Below are 15,547 nucleotides of genomic sequence, written 5' to 3' on the forward strand. Positions count from 1 at the left end.
AATATCTGGCGGCCCCAATTCCAGCCCTGCAAAATCTCTCTTCTCCACCGTCCCCTTCCGCGCCCAGATTGCTCAAATCCCTAATTCGCCGCCAACCCTCGAATCGCCCCTCGTCTCGTCTCTTTCCCCACCGTTCCCCACCTCTGTGCTGGACGACGACGACGAAGACGATGGTCGCGCTTCACCACCGCACCGGAGCTACCTCATCTACGCCCTCGTCCACCGCACCAGGTGGTCCACTGACAACGTCGGCCGCCGCAACCGACGTGCCTCACAGACACCGAGTTCTACCGCATCAGGTGCGCTTCACCGACGCTGTCTCCCAGCTCACCGGGGCTACTTCACCGAGCACATCGTCGCACCTCTGCCCCCCGAGGCCGTTGGGGCTTCACCAACGGTCTCGTCCACCGCATCGTAGCGCTCCGCTGCCACTCAAGATCTGCATTCGTGCGCGGCCAGCCAGCGCCAGCGCATCACCCTCAACAACTCTGAAGTGACCCACACTCTAGCTAGGCGAGCATGCCCAAACGCTGGCCCGAACTAGGTATCCACACATCACTCCCTTGTGCACTGTTCCGACGATGTTTGGATATCCTTTCACTGCTCTCTTAGCTTACACGCCTATGCAACTCTGACTGTAACTCTTATTTCTTCTGGAGATATCATCTGAAACAAGCAAATCCATTTTTTAGCGAAGCATGACGGCGCTACGGGATCTGGTACACATCCTGCACACCCGTATAACCTTGTAAGTATCTGTCCTACGGTACAACATCAAGGTCGATTCCTCTTATTTGATCAACCATTCGCCGTGTCAAAAATGCAGAGGCGGATGCAAGGAGCACAAGGCCTGCACATCCAAGCAAGTGGTAACATGGACTTGTAAATGGAACATCCCAAACGCAAGCAGAGCTGCAGTGAGCCTGTACAACGAGCTAGCGTAAGTCCCTGCATTTCATTTAATTCGTACTGGCATTCGTGTATGATTTGTGTGCAGTGGTTGATCCACGAATTCAAGTTACCAGGGGCAAACATTTAACTTAAAAAATACGAAGGCACTTGCACTCCGGAAATCAACATAACTTGAGAAATGTGAAGCTACATGCACTTTGAAAACCAGCTAATGATCCAAAGTAGTTCAGATTATAAACACTAAATGATGCAAGCACCAAAAAACACAAAATGCAACATGGTGTACAAGGACTACAAACATGGTCTGTACCTGCTTGAATTATTCGTTCTCTGGCTGAAAATATCAAAGTGTAATTGCACGTATAACCAGTGCGCAAACTACATATCAATATATCTATCCTGCACAAGTATGGCAATAGTTTCAAACAACAGATTAGAAAAGTATTTATGCTATGTTGTCATGATACGGGGACTTTCTGGTAGATGGCCTCGACGTTTCCTCAAGCTATGAAAATGCACTATAATTTGGTTGTCATCAATGCCTGCAAATCTCTGTCTCTCTCAACATAGTAGATCATCATTAGACACTAAATCCTTCAATGAGCTTGCAAAATGCTTGCATTAGATCCCTCATTAGACACTATATGTTCATCACCAGGAGCATGTAAAATGTTTGCATCAAATCCTTCATTAGCAGTCTGTTCATTAGACACTTCAAGCTCAAGAACAACATGAGCTTGTATGTTTGCACCGGAAACTTGATTAGATACATCAGATTCAGTCAGTTCAGTATTGATTGGGGGAGTTATAAAATAAGTAGAAATTGGTTTCATTTTCTCATAGATTCCCTACATACAAGCAGTTTTACAACACCGTCAGGTTTAACTATTGGCCAGAAATTGAAGAGTTGAATTAGATATAATCAGGGATGTGATGTACCTGCTCGTTGCGCATGCTACTCTTGCAAGATGCGACTGTCCGTTTGCGCAAGCTCGATGCCATGCCCGTGCTGCCGCCGCTGCCTCCCACGCAGGCTACACCCAGGGTTGGATCTTCATCTTCTTGTCCTTCCGTTCGCTTGAAGCCCGGCGACCGCCCTCCAACGAGGGCGCGAGGAAGTGCTGTGTTGGTCTGTCCAGCGGCGGCTAGGTTAGGAGCGAACCAGACTGGAGGCTGGAGCGAATGAATTGGGATTTTTCCTGCTGTCGATCGATATGGGAGGCGCTCGTTTGGGCCGCGAGCCTGCTATAGGGCCTGCCTTGCACTTATGTTATTGGCCCATCCAAATTGAAACATTTTTCTTCATTTTTTACATTGCCTGCTCGTGCGTTGGGACAACAAAACTAGCGTGGGCCAACCTGGACGACTCAAACTAGGTGCACACTTTCCAGCCACCTGAGGCGGCTGCCCATACCAGCCCCTATGGTGGCGTCGCCCCTTTTTGCGTGTATGATTGGATAGTGAAAAATATTCTAGTGGCGCTTTTGATTTACCCACAGAATGGTTGAATTGCTTGTTTCTATGAACTGAGTTCGCCAATAATGTGAAGCATGCCAGTCTTTTCATCCTATTGTAGATTGCTTAGATCTCGATATGCCAAAAGTAATCACATAAAATATACAGTAAAAGCCAGTGTGATGTGTTTGGCTACAACTAGTCTGATTACACGTCCTCATATAACATATCAAGGACGCACCATCTTACCAGATTAACCATTCGATTTACCCATGCAGTGTGGGAAGAAAGAAGTATTGGGACTGCGTATCCAAGCAATTGATGCCATGGACTCCTTCGTACAACCTTGTAAGCGAAAAAGAAGTTGCAGTGTGCATGTACAAAGAACTAGTGTAAGTTCATTTACCTGCTTCTCGGAATTTTAGTTAGCCACTTATTGCAAAATTGTTCAATTACGTTGCTTGGCTTAATTTAGTTTGCTACTGATTACATAATGGCACAGCCTGTTAATCATATTGTAGACTGCGCCTATCTATGTGTTTGATACTTACTGTTAAGAATTACCTGTTTGCCTTAACTTAAATATCTACTTGTTTGTTTAACTGCTTTGCTGCTGCAACAGCGGGTTACAATGATGTTAATAACTACTTTTCAGCATCCAATTGAAACTCTTTAATTCCTTGTTTGTTTAACTGGTTTGCTGCTATAACTCCCAGTTGAGATGTTTTGCTAACTTCAACTTTTCTGAATCCACTCGGAACTTTAATGGCAAAACAGGTTAGCCCAAGATCAAAGAGCGAGGTCCCCATGGACGTTGCATCATCCCACAGCAGTGGCACCGGCCCAATCGTGCATTATGAATTGCCAACTGCTGATGCTCTAGAGGCTAAACTAGTGGTAGAAAGAGATTCTGCTTCTACACTTAGAGATGAAGTTGACATATTGAGGAAGCAAACAACACAATCACAAGCAGTACTCAAGACAACCATTAAATATTTGGTGGATTTCAAAACGAAGCAAGCTGAGACTGACCAGATTGTTAAGGTCCTGAAGGAAAAAAGGAAATTAAATTCCTACTTGGTAAATCATAGGTGAAATGTTGTTTCCATAGGTGAATAACCTTTGTGTTGTCTGTTCATGTAATCAATCAAACCATTTGTTTTAGAGATCATGTAATAATTGTTTTTTTTGTTTTTTGGTTTGTAATTTTATTTGAGCACAAGTCTGTATCAATTGATAAGACTCGGAGACATTTCATTTGGATTGCTGTGCCAGACCTACAAATATGCCAATCAGGCTGAATGTGCATTCAGCAATAGTAGTAGTATAGATGGACCATAAGTGGCACGCATTGGAAAGGGCCAAGATGCTGGCTAAAAAAAGGATGCTGTTGTAGCAAAAAAAAAGTACAGCGGCCTGGCTTATGTATGTTAGTTGATATTATTGATCCATATACTCTATAAGTGTTTATATGTCTATTAGTTCTGTACATTCTTGGTTGATTGACTCGGTATTTGAATCTTGATACATCGCTTGTGTACATATCTAAATGGGAGTACACATTATGCTGCGTGTGACATTTGAGTTGGACATGAAGTGTTCCAAATATTCGAATTCACCTTAAACTGGATTCTAGTTTCTGAATTTGAGTATCGGCATTTGTAAACCATATTCATATATGACAGTGGAATACATCTTTGTCTTCCTTTTGAAGATATATAAAAACACATAGAATGATTTATAAAGATTCATATAGGAATACAAAATGGATTCGAATTTAGTTGCCAGGGTAAACGTGGATGCTTATTGTCCCAAAATTCGAAAGAAGCAGCAAAATGTCCACTCCCACGTCGGCTGCCCGAAGCCAAGTGTTTGGGAGATGGAAATTAATGTCTACCCATTACACGGACAATCCATCGGCCCGATTTCCACTGCTCTAAATAGGGGTAGGTTAGTAACTTCAATTAGACGTGACACGACCGCCTCTGAGCCCATTCCGACACGGTGGGCGTCAAACATGGGCGGCAAAACTCATTTGATTCAAGCTCGTCCGAAAGACCTCTGTTTCTCCCTCCATTCCCCATTCATACATGGTGGGCGGCAAAACAAACTCGACTCGGCCGAAATCGATGTAGGCAAATATTTTCAATAGGGGCAGGTTTGTAACTTCACTCAGACGTGACACAACCGCCCTACCTGTCAGCCCCGTTCATACACCGTGGGCGCCAACCATGGGCGCCAACCACCCTCTCCTCGCCCGAAATCGCTCTGGGCAAATATTGGCGAGATGCGAGATTACCGTCCTATCCCCAACCGACGAGACGTCCAAATTTTAAACGGGGGCTAAGTTCGTAACTTTCCCATATTTCAGACAGGCGCGTCCCAAAAACATGGTTCCCCGTACCTCTCCCTCCATTTTCCCATTCATACACCGTTCGCGCTAGAACACCCCATCCCCACACCAGCCTCCGTCGGCCACCCCATCCATCGCCGCCGTCCTCCACCACATCCATCGCCACCGTCCTCCACCATGCCGGAGCGCCTACCAAGACCGCGTCGTCCACTGCTAGAGATGGACGTTTCTCATCCACGGCGACAGACCAATAGCCTTGCATCGCGTCCTCTCGCTTCATCGGCGCCGTCGTCCTCTTTGCCGGGGCCGCTCACACGACCTTCTCTTCCACCGCACCGGGACTTATCCCCCGATGCACCCGTCTACCGTCCTAGATCTGCTTCAATGCCACTGACAGCCATCGCACCCCCGATGCCTACACGGCGCCGCAAGAGAGGTGGTACTTCATATCTCCTCAACTTTCTGATCTCAACCAAAAAATAGATCTTAACTTGGTTACTCTACTTTCATTTCAGCTCTTAGAATTTAGTTCTTAGTTCGAAGCAAACAATGGATGCTAAATATCATTTCTCCGGTTTGCAGCTTCAAATCTGCCATGGCACAACCATAATACGGTTTAATTGATCATGCTTAGGGTTTAATTGATCATGTTGGTTCCGTGGTGGTTTCTTTAATAGAAATCGGAGGGGAAACCCTCTTTTGCTAAAAAAATATGCTTAGAGTTTCCCCCTTTTATGATCACTATACGATCAGAATACGTGCTTCGTGTAATAATAACACTGCTCCACCCATCAAGCTAAACAAACTTAGTTGTTCAAATACGAATCTGATATTATTAAAACAGAGTTGTTAAATTGGTCAGCTAAATGTTCCTAAATTAGTTTCGAAAATGCATGTTCGCCGCTCGGGTGTCTATCTCTACAGGGTGCCCACGGTGGGCCGGCCCACCCTGTGATTTTGGGTCGTCCCAGGCCCCGATTCCCCTCTATTCTGCTGCGCACTTCCGATCTCTACTCGCCCCCAGCCGCCTGCCTCGCCGGCGACTTGCCGTCCCCGGACGGCATGACTCTAGGAGGAGACGCCGGACTAACAGGAGGCCAGGAGCCGCTCACCCAACAGCATCACCGCTGCCCGGGCGCGCCGCCGTGCCTACCTTCCCAGTCCGTTCAGGGCTCAGGCGTGCAGCACCCACCAAGCCAACCCGATTTATCCTGAGATACGTCCTCAACACTCAGCAGCCACTCCTCATCATCCATTTTCTAATTGATTCATTACTCATTAGGCAGGACTGTCATTAGGGTTTGTTGTGTGCTCAGTGCTACCTACACTTCATGGTTTAGATGTATTTCGGTAATCTTTAGTACCTCTAAAGTTCACAGGGTTTTCAAAATTCCGGCCCTCGGAATAGAAACTAGTCATTTTGGATTGTTGGTCGTAGTGACATTGACCCAGATTACTACTGCAAGCCAGGTTTGTTGACAATTTTACTTGTCTTTCTTACTCATTCGATATAATATCCAATTATTCACGTCGATTAGTTGCAAACAATAAGTGCTAGACAAACTTCTTCATTCAGATTTTGGACGGTCTCTTACTGCAGTTACATTTCTGCATACTTGTCCTAGTAAGCTCACAAGTAAATGATTGATTCACTACATATATGCTTGCCTTGTCATATTTGTTGTCAATATTCTTTTAGGGTGGACCACCCTGTTTCTAAATACTGGAACCGTAGACATGAGTGAATAGTATTTCTCTATGTGATCTCTTCCATCATGTGTGGGTAACGAACACTGCATTGTATAGAAACAAAGTGTCATTTCCAGCTTTTACATAGGTTTCAATCTTTTACATGGAATACAATCTGCCTACTTGCTTTGTGTCACACTACCAACACTCCACCCTTGAAGCTAAACATTACGCCACTCATAATTGCTTAGTTTATTTGTTCAAATACGAATTTCATATGATTCTAATGTTCCGACTTCAGTTTTGAAATGTGTGCCTGCCTGTTATAGAGACATAAGGGGTTTGTATTTCTGTGTGTGGTCTGGTCAGCACGGTTGGGGAGGTGAACTTTGCATATGCAGGGGTTTATAGGGAGACACTCTCCGAGTTGAATCCGCAATGCATTCCATAGATAATCTGACTACTTTTTATGTTTTCATGAATCTCAGATTCTGAACAGCATCATAATGATTATGAGCTTGCGCGCATGAAAAGAATAAAGCAGAATAATGCCATGGCTGTCAAACTTGGCATTAAGGGACTGAAATCAAGTCTGGATGCAATGCAATGCAAACGCTCTCCACCTACAGATTCATGCTCAGAATATGATCCTAACAGTGATTCTGAGCTAGAGGGAGACCTAAGTCAATGTAGCTCCCTAGTGGAGGAGTCAGAGGAAGATGCCCTATCTTATTCACCCATCAAGGTACTTGCTCTAACTTTCCAAGGTTACATTGCTCGCACATATCTTGCAACTGATGCTTTGCATTGCTTCTACTTTGTTGAACTGCCATTAGCTTAGTTTACACATCGTGTATGTGAATACGCCCTGCCTATCCATTTTCAGTACATATTCCATCTGTCATCATACCATATTTATCCATTCAAATGTTGTTCTTGTGTATCAGACGTTCAAAAGGAAGAGGGCGATTGCTGATCGTGGAGGAGCACAAGCAAAGTATTTGGAAAAGGTAGTGGCACCTGATAAATCAAATAGCCCATTAGGTGTAGTTGCAATATCACCTGACCCACAAAATACCCCAACTCTAGCAGACTCTAGCCCTACTACACTGGTCATTTCTGATGCCCCAACTCAGCAGACCCCAACTGCAGCAAACAGTATGATTATGCCAGTTGACATAGCACCAGCTGTACGACGCAAAACCCCCATTCCAGCAAAGAGTACACCAAATCCAGTTGCCAAATCCCTTCCGGAACCAGAGAGAGCCCCAATTGCAGCAAATAGGACCCTTGTTCCATTTCTTCCCAGTTTAGAAGACGAAGCTTATGTTGTTGTCAGGAACTTTGTGTGCATCTTTCCTTCATGGAAAGATTATACCGCAGACACAGAACAATTTCCAGTCTTCCTCCGCAACTTACGCGTAAGTAATGTACTAATGTTATTCATGGTCATTACTGCATATGTTTCTGCTGACAGAAGACACAAGATTTCATTCTTTTAAATACGCGAGGAGCAAGCTGGATTGTGATGACGAGCAAGGGTTGGTTGCGCTTTTCAATTACTCGTTGATGAAGTATCGTTCCTACCTGAGGCAAGCGCACTTTGATGGCAAGCCTCTGAATGAAATTTCTGTAAAGTCTCCGGTGCTACATTTATCCGACGGTGACTGGAATAATCTTGTTACACATTGGTCTTGGCTGCAGCGTAAGGTACTGTCTATGATATCACATCACAATTTGAACTACATTTCTGCATTTGCCTTAATGTCTCACTTGTACGAAAACTGTTAGCAGAAGAACATTTGTTCTCAAGGGACCACAGAATCTCGCAACTATACTGCACACTGCATTGCTCTTGTGAGTACCTCTTGCCCTGTATGACCATACTTACTTTCATAGCTGTTTGATTATGTAGCATCACTGCACATGTTAGCCTCGTAATCGTCCATTTGGTCGACATTATAAGATCCGTATGGACTCTTACATAAATTTAGAATCAACCCAATGCTTTTGAAGAGGTTTAGCTCTGCAGTCCTCTTGTAAGGACTGAACGTGGTCTATCACTGTACTTACATTAACAGCTACTCCCTCCGTCCCATAATATAAGAACGTTTTGTACAGTACACCAGTGTTCAAAACACTCTTGTATTATGGGAAGAGGGATTGGTTCATTTTGTAGCATTCTGCATCTTATCTCCCTCGCCCACCATTTACTAAAAAAGATCATATCTATATTTAATCTTACCAACAAGTAGAATACACAGACAATGCCAGTGCAGAAGTGTAGCCCATTGCTCTTGTCAGTACATTTTGTCCTATAACGCTTGTACTTCCAGGGATTGGTAGTTGATTATGTAGCATCAATCTGCATCTTATCTTCATTATCCTCTATCCCTTCCAGTATTATCATATCTATAATTACTCTCTACAAAATGTAGAGTACAAGCAATGCTTATGAAGAAGATTCTGTGCTGAAATTCTTGAGTTATCCTTCCCTTGACATGGAGAAGGGCATTATAAAGTCGGTGTTAACTGTTAATGTAAGTCAGTCCTTCTAAAGCCTTTATCCTCAACTGCTATTTAATTTGCTCATACTCCCTATCGTTTACTGCTGTTTAGTTTGCTGTTTCTACCAAAATGCATGTTCGTAAGAACCGTAAGTTCTAAGTTTTACTTGTAAAACCAAATTCCTTATTCATACCATGCACATTACTTAATACTCCCTATATGTATGCTTGTTTTTGTGGATCTATAATCCAGTGTGTGGTGAAGCAGCCCACATTTGCACCTTGTCATCTCCTGTTTTATCTTACTGATGTGGCTGATGATATGAACAACATGCCATGCACATTATCCAAAATAGATACAATGATTTTCTTTGCCCTTCATCTATGCTTGTTATGTTGACATGGTAATCCAGTAGTGTGGTGAAGCTCCCTGCATTATGAACAATGCCAAATTATGCTATTGATATTTTGAACTTACTATTTATTTTCTAATTTGAAATTGGATAGAATTGACAGAACAGTTATCATCTTTGTTTATACACGTGCAAAACCTGTCATCTCTCTGCTTTGTTTCAGGGTGATATGCCTGATGGCACGCACAAGTCTGCTGAAGGCTGTGAGACAAACCCAACATATATTGCAGCAAAGAAGGCAAAACATCTTGAAGATAGCGAGACAACCCCAAAGTCTTGTCTTGATGCAGTGTTCAAGTTACTTGAGACTAACAGTCAGACAAGCTCACAGAATTCGTTGTCAGAATCAGTTCGACTTCTTCAGTCCCAAGTTCTAGTAGAAAGGCATTCTGCAACTCAACTTCGACTTGAAGTCCTATCTCTAAGAAAGATTGCGGAGAACACCAATGAGAACCTCATCGCTAAACAGCTACACCTGGAAGCTATGACCGACATGCTAGGCCGGTCTCACAGCCTTGCTCAGCAGCTTGCGCAGCAGTTCCCCCGCAAGACTAACCTTTCTTGAACTGTCTTGGAAGTGGTCTTGGTTCAGTATTATTTTGTTACGCTGCAATGGTGCCCAGTTTTTGTAATCTGCTTCTTCGTTGCGCTTTATGATCACTGGTGGCGAACTTTGATGCCCAGTGGATGTAATATGTGTAATAGCCGTGATAGCCTAGCATAAGTTGTTTGCTTATTTATTTCCTTGTTGTCTTGTTTATTTGTTTGCTTGTAGTCAGTGCAGTTCTTTTTCCGCGGTTTGCTAGTGGCTGCAATAACCTATTTTTTAAAACTAGGCCACAATAACCATGGGCTAATATTTACTGTAGTGACACTGGGCCTCCTACGGGCCGTAGAAACAGTGGGCCTTCTACGGGCCGTAGAAACAATGGGCCTTCTATGGGCCGTATCATCAATGGGCCTTATACGGGCTGTATGATCGATTGGCCAAACATGGGCCAATAACCGGCCGCATTATGGCCGTAAACGGGCTAGAGTTGAAATTGTCCGTTCATGGGCCGACCATAACGGGCCATCGTTAATAGGCCGTATTTGATGACGCTATGAAAATGGCCCAACGTATTAACGGACCACAAACGGGCCGACTGTAACCACGGGCTGAATTTGGCCCACAAGCAGAAAATGACAGTAACGGGCCGTAAGTAAACGAATGCTGGAAATGAGCCCAATAATAAATGGGCTCTGAGAAGGCCGAAAGATAACATGGGCTGGAAACGGCCCAACGGAATAACGGGCCGTTAATGGGTATAAAGTGATACACTGTTCATTACGGGCCAGTTTCACCACGGGCCGTTAATAGGCCAAGAGTTACATAGGGCCTCATATGGGCCGAAAGACGTCATGGGCCATACATGGGCCAGAAGTGAAAACGGGCTGGAATCATATTGGATGGCCCAGATGACGCTACTGGGCCTAATTCGGATAGGGCGTAACGGGCCTTGGGTTAGCGTGCTGTAAATGGGCTATATGCGAACAGGCCGTTAACAGGCTTTCCATGGGCCGGCCCGCCACCTTTTGACCAAGTCAAACGGGCCGGCCTTTTCACAGGAATGGGCCTCTGTTGGGCCGTGCCACGTGTCGACGTATCATAGGCGCCTTCTGTCCAATGAGTGGATGACATCTGTCCCAACGATGAGCCGACACGTGTTTCCTCCAGCCAATGATGATTTTACACGTGGAAAATCCCCATTGGTCGAGGCTGTTAACGGGTTATCGGATCCAAAACCCGACCTGATAGCTTAACGGCGTTCCGTTACGGTGGATGACATGTGTCGGTCACCCTTGACGAAAGCACTTCTGTGACGCACGATTTATCGTCGTGGAAGTGGACACTTCCGTGATGATAATTTTAGTAATGTCATGGAACACTTCTACGACAGCACATGTATGACTATCTTGATTCTGTCATAAATTTGTCATGGATGTACATGCATGACAAAAAACGCGACCTACTGTGACAAACACGTATCATCACGGAAGTGTATTTTTTTTGTAGTGAAGGGAAAAAACAGAAACTGGCACTGGGCTCTGGGTTAATAGGTTAGTCCCAAAAATAATATAAAAGTGCATAGTAAGGCCCATTAAACATCCAAGATGGATAATATAATAGCATGAATACTTCATAAATTATAGATACGTTGGAGACGTATCATGAAGGCCGACGCAGAGCACAAAGATGATGTCACTATATATCGGGGTGACACTGCACAACAATAGTTGTTCACACGTGCCATGTGCAAATCTCACCTCTGCATGTCGCTATTGACGACATGCAATTGCTTTTGGCTCCACTCAAGTTTTGAATTGAAGGAGGGGGCAGTTATTTTTTTTGAAGGTGAACAATGTACCTAAAGCCATGATGATATGCATTCCCTACGAAATATAGTTCCTATACAAAACATAGTTTGAATATCTTATATCATTTGTCTTGTCTGTTTGGAGAGATGACAAGTTAGATTTCCAAGGTGTGAGTGCACAAAAAAACCAAAATAGAGATGAACAAAGCACCTAGGCCGACAACGAAGGGGGAGGACTCAAAATGTGCACCAGGCCCAAGCCAAAAGAATTTGTCCATCCAAAAATAATCGAGGAAAAAAAAGTATGCTAACACCCACAATATCATGAATAAAAGTAATTAGGTACTATTAGAAGAAATGTCTCCCACAAACAAACATGTTATGCAATGGACTATTTCTTATTGTTATCTCTAGCAATTATTGTTTAAATGCCATGTGTTAAAAAAATCTTACTCACTTTACGACCAAACTTGATCTATCTCAAAACCCTCTCCGAGACATGTCTAAGCTAGTGAAAGAAGAGCTCAAAATAGTAACTACCGATGAACAAACAATGCTTGAGGTATTTGATCTCGCATGATTATACATCCAAGACAAAAAAATTGTAGGGTACATCAAAGACAGTTACCCATTACTTTTGAGGTAAGTTTTTTTTTCTTCTCATAAGGCCCAAGAGCTCACTTGCTGGCAGTTCACACAATTTTCACAAGTGTTTTCCACCGCCAAGTAAAGCCAAGCGACGATGTTGAGGCGGATCATGTGGCTCATAAGTGCGTCCGCACTAGCAAGCATCGTGGCAACAAGGCGCCAGCCCTAGACAACACCGCAAACATGAGGTCGTTATGTTTGGAGATGTATCGCTCAATACGGTAGCAAGACACCCACGGCTGACTTGGTAGTGTCGATGTACTGAAGTTCTCGTACTGAAACTCACGGGAGGCGATTTCTCTCGACGTCATGCCACCGAGAATGAGGCGGCAATCGATGGGCTTCGACGTTCTGCCACTACCATAGATGTAGGCGGGGCCATCCCCTCCCTCCATGTCAGGAGCCAGGTGTCATTCTGCCACATGTGCAGGTGCGGAGCGACCAGAACCGGCCCCTCCCTCCATGCTAACACCAAACGACCACTGTCGCCACCAGAACGAGCCGCCGGCGTGATGTTGTCACCGCTCCCATACCAAAGCGGACCTAGCATTGTCGTTGGAAGCCGGGAATTCTTGGTCACGTCCCTGTAAGGACCAACGCTCTAGAGCGTAGTCTTCATTGTTGAAACCTTGAATCGAGCTGAATAACCTCACACTAAATCTAGTTGTCGTGTATGCACTGCGAGAAACCCTGGCCTCGCTAGCCCAAGGAGCTGGCAAAAAATATGCCGGAGCTCCATCTAATTCGTCTCGACAGACAAATTTGAGGAGGATTGAAGCTCGAAAGACCGACACGAAGAAGAAGTGCCACCATTTCGCCTGAGCACTGTCCTCGCGAAGACTAAAACTCTAAGATCTCTACTAGCTAGGGCCGAGGCAGCAAGAGTTTTCTCCCCACCAACGGCCAGCAGAGTGACAGGTAGAGAGGAAGCGAATCCACAGACTTACCGACGGAGATCGAGGGGAAGAAGACTTTGTCCTGGTCACCTTGGAAAAGAGGAAAGAAAGATGTGGAGCCTTATCTCGAATCCTTCTAGCAACAAACCTAACCTGACAAAAGTCATCAAGCAACAAAACAAATATTCAAGGAAATAGTTTCGCATGGCCTCTTAAAAGAGATCGTCCATTACTTCCAAGGTAAGTTTTTTCAAAGAGCCCAAACAGTTCATTTGCGGGCAGTTGACATTGACTTCTACATATCATCCACCCGTGATTAGAGTTGTGTGACTACATTGAACCGGACCATGGGCCCACAGAAGAAAGCGTGTGGCCACCATGGTCAAGGTGTCGTGGACACTGGCCATGACACCAACGCTAACATGATGCCCTCATGTTTGGAGATGTACCATAGCAAGGGTACTCGGCGCTCGAGGACATACTTGATAGTGCCGATGTTTTCCTCACCCCCGAAGCTTATACACGAGAAGCAGGACGGCGGATTATGAGGCACCCTTTATCTGCGGTTTCGAGGCCGAGTCCGGCCTCTCCACATCAGCAGCCAGGTGTCAATGCGCCACGTGTGCAGGTGGCCCAGATGTAAAAGAATAAAAAATAGAGCATTGTCAACTGTTTTAGAGGTAAGCGATTATACTTGCCCAAATGTTCCCTGCGATTAGGTGGAAATTTTATCTCTCAGGTGGGTCCAAACCAGTTCCCAGCTCAGGATCAGCTCAGCCTTCCTTTCCTCTTCCTCCCTCGCCTGAGCCCTTGACCACCACCCAACCCTCTGAGCCACCAACGCGATGTTGTCAGCGCTCCCATACCAAAGCGGACCTAGCATTGTCGATGGAAGCCGGGAATTCTTCGTCACGTCCCTGTAAGGACCAGCGCTCCAGAGCGTAGTCTTCGTTGTTGAAACCTTGAATCGAGCTGAATAACCTCACACTAAATCTAGTTGTCGCGTACGCATTATGAGAAACCCTGGCCTTGCTAGCCCAATGAGCAAGCAAAAACTATGCCAGAGCTCCATCTAATTCGTCTCGACAAACAAACTTGAGGAGGATTGAAGCTCGAAAGACTGCCACGAAGAAGAAGTGCCACCATTCACCTGAGCACTGTCCTCGTGAAGACTAAAAATCTAACATCTCTAGTACCTAGGGCCGGGGCATCAAGAGGTTCCTCCCCACCAACGGCCACTAGAGTGAAAGGCAGAGGGGAAGTGAGTCCACAGATTTACCGACGGAGATCAAGGGGAAGAAGACTTTGTCCTAGTCACCTTGGAAAAGAGGAAAGAAAGACGTGAAGCCTTATATTGAACCCTTCCGGCGACAAACCTAACTTGACAAAATCCATCGAGCAACAAAACAAATATTCGAGGTAATAGTTTCGCATGACCTCTCAAAAGAGATCGTCCATTACTTCCAAGGTATGTTTTTTCGAAGATTCCAAACAGTTCATGTGCGGGTAGTTGACATTGACTTCTACGTGTCATCCACCCCGTAAGTAGAGCTGTGTGACTATAGTAAAGTAGATCATGGGCCAACAGAAAGTTTGCGACCAACATGGTTAAGGTGCCATGGACACTGACCAGGACACCAACGCTAACATGATGCCCTCATATTTGGAGATGTACCATCGCGAGGGTGCTCACGCTTACCCCGCAAAAAAAAAGAGGGTGCTCACGCTTGAGGACGGACTTGATAGTGCCCATGTACTTGGAGTTCCTCACCCCCGAAGCTTGTACGTGAGGAGGACGGCGGTCGCCCGCCACTGATGGATTGGAGCGTCCTTTGTTTGTGATTTCGAGGCCGAGTCTTGTCCCTCCACATCAGCAGCCAAGTGTCATTATGCCACGTGTGCAGGTGTGCCCAGATGTTAGAAAAAACATACTAAACATTGTCAACTGTTTTACAGGTAAGCGGTTATATTTGCCCCAAAGTTCCCTGCGATTAGGTGGAAATTTTGTCTGTCAGGTGGGTCCAAACCAGTTCCCAGCTCAGGCTCAGCTCAGCCTTCCTTTCCTCTTCCTCCCTCGCCTGAGCCCTGACCACCACCCAACCCTCTGAATCCCGACGCGCGTGCCCTACTGCCGCCGGCCGCCGCCGCCCACCGCCCACCGCCGACGCCCCAACCCCCCTCCCCCTCCACCGTCATCCCATCCGCCCCTCACGCGCGCCGTCACCGCCGTCCATCGCCGTTCCTCTCCCCCGCCCTCGTCGCAAGGCGAGGCGGCCCTGTCCCGACCCGACCCGGCCCGGGGCGGCCGCGCGTGCCC

Source organism: Triticum aestivum, chromosome 7D (genome assembly GCF_018294505.1).
Source record: "Triticum aestivum cultivar Chinese Spring chromosome 7D, IWGSC CS RefSeq v2.1, whole genome shotgun sequence".
Classification (NCBI taxonomy): domain Eukaryota; kingdom Viridiplantae; phylum Streptophyta; class Magnoliopsida; order Poales; family Poaceae; genus Triticum; species Triticum aestivum.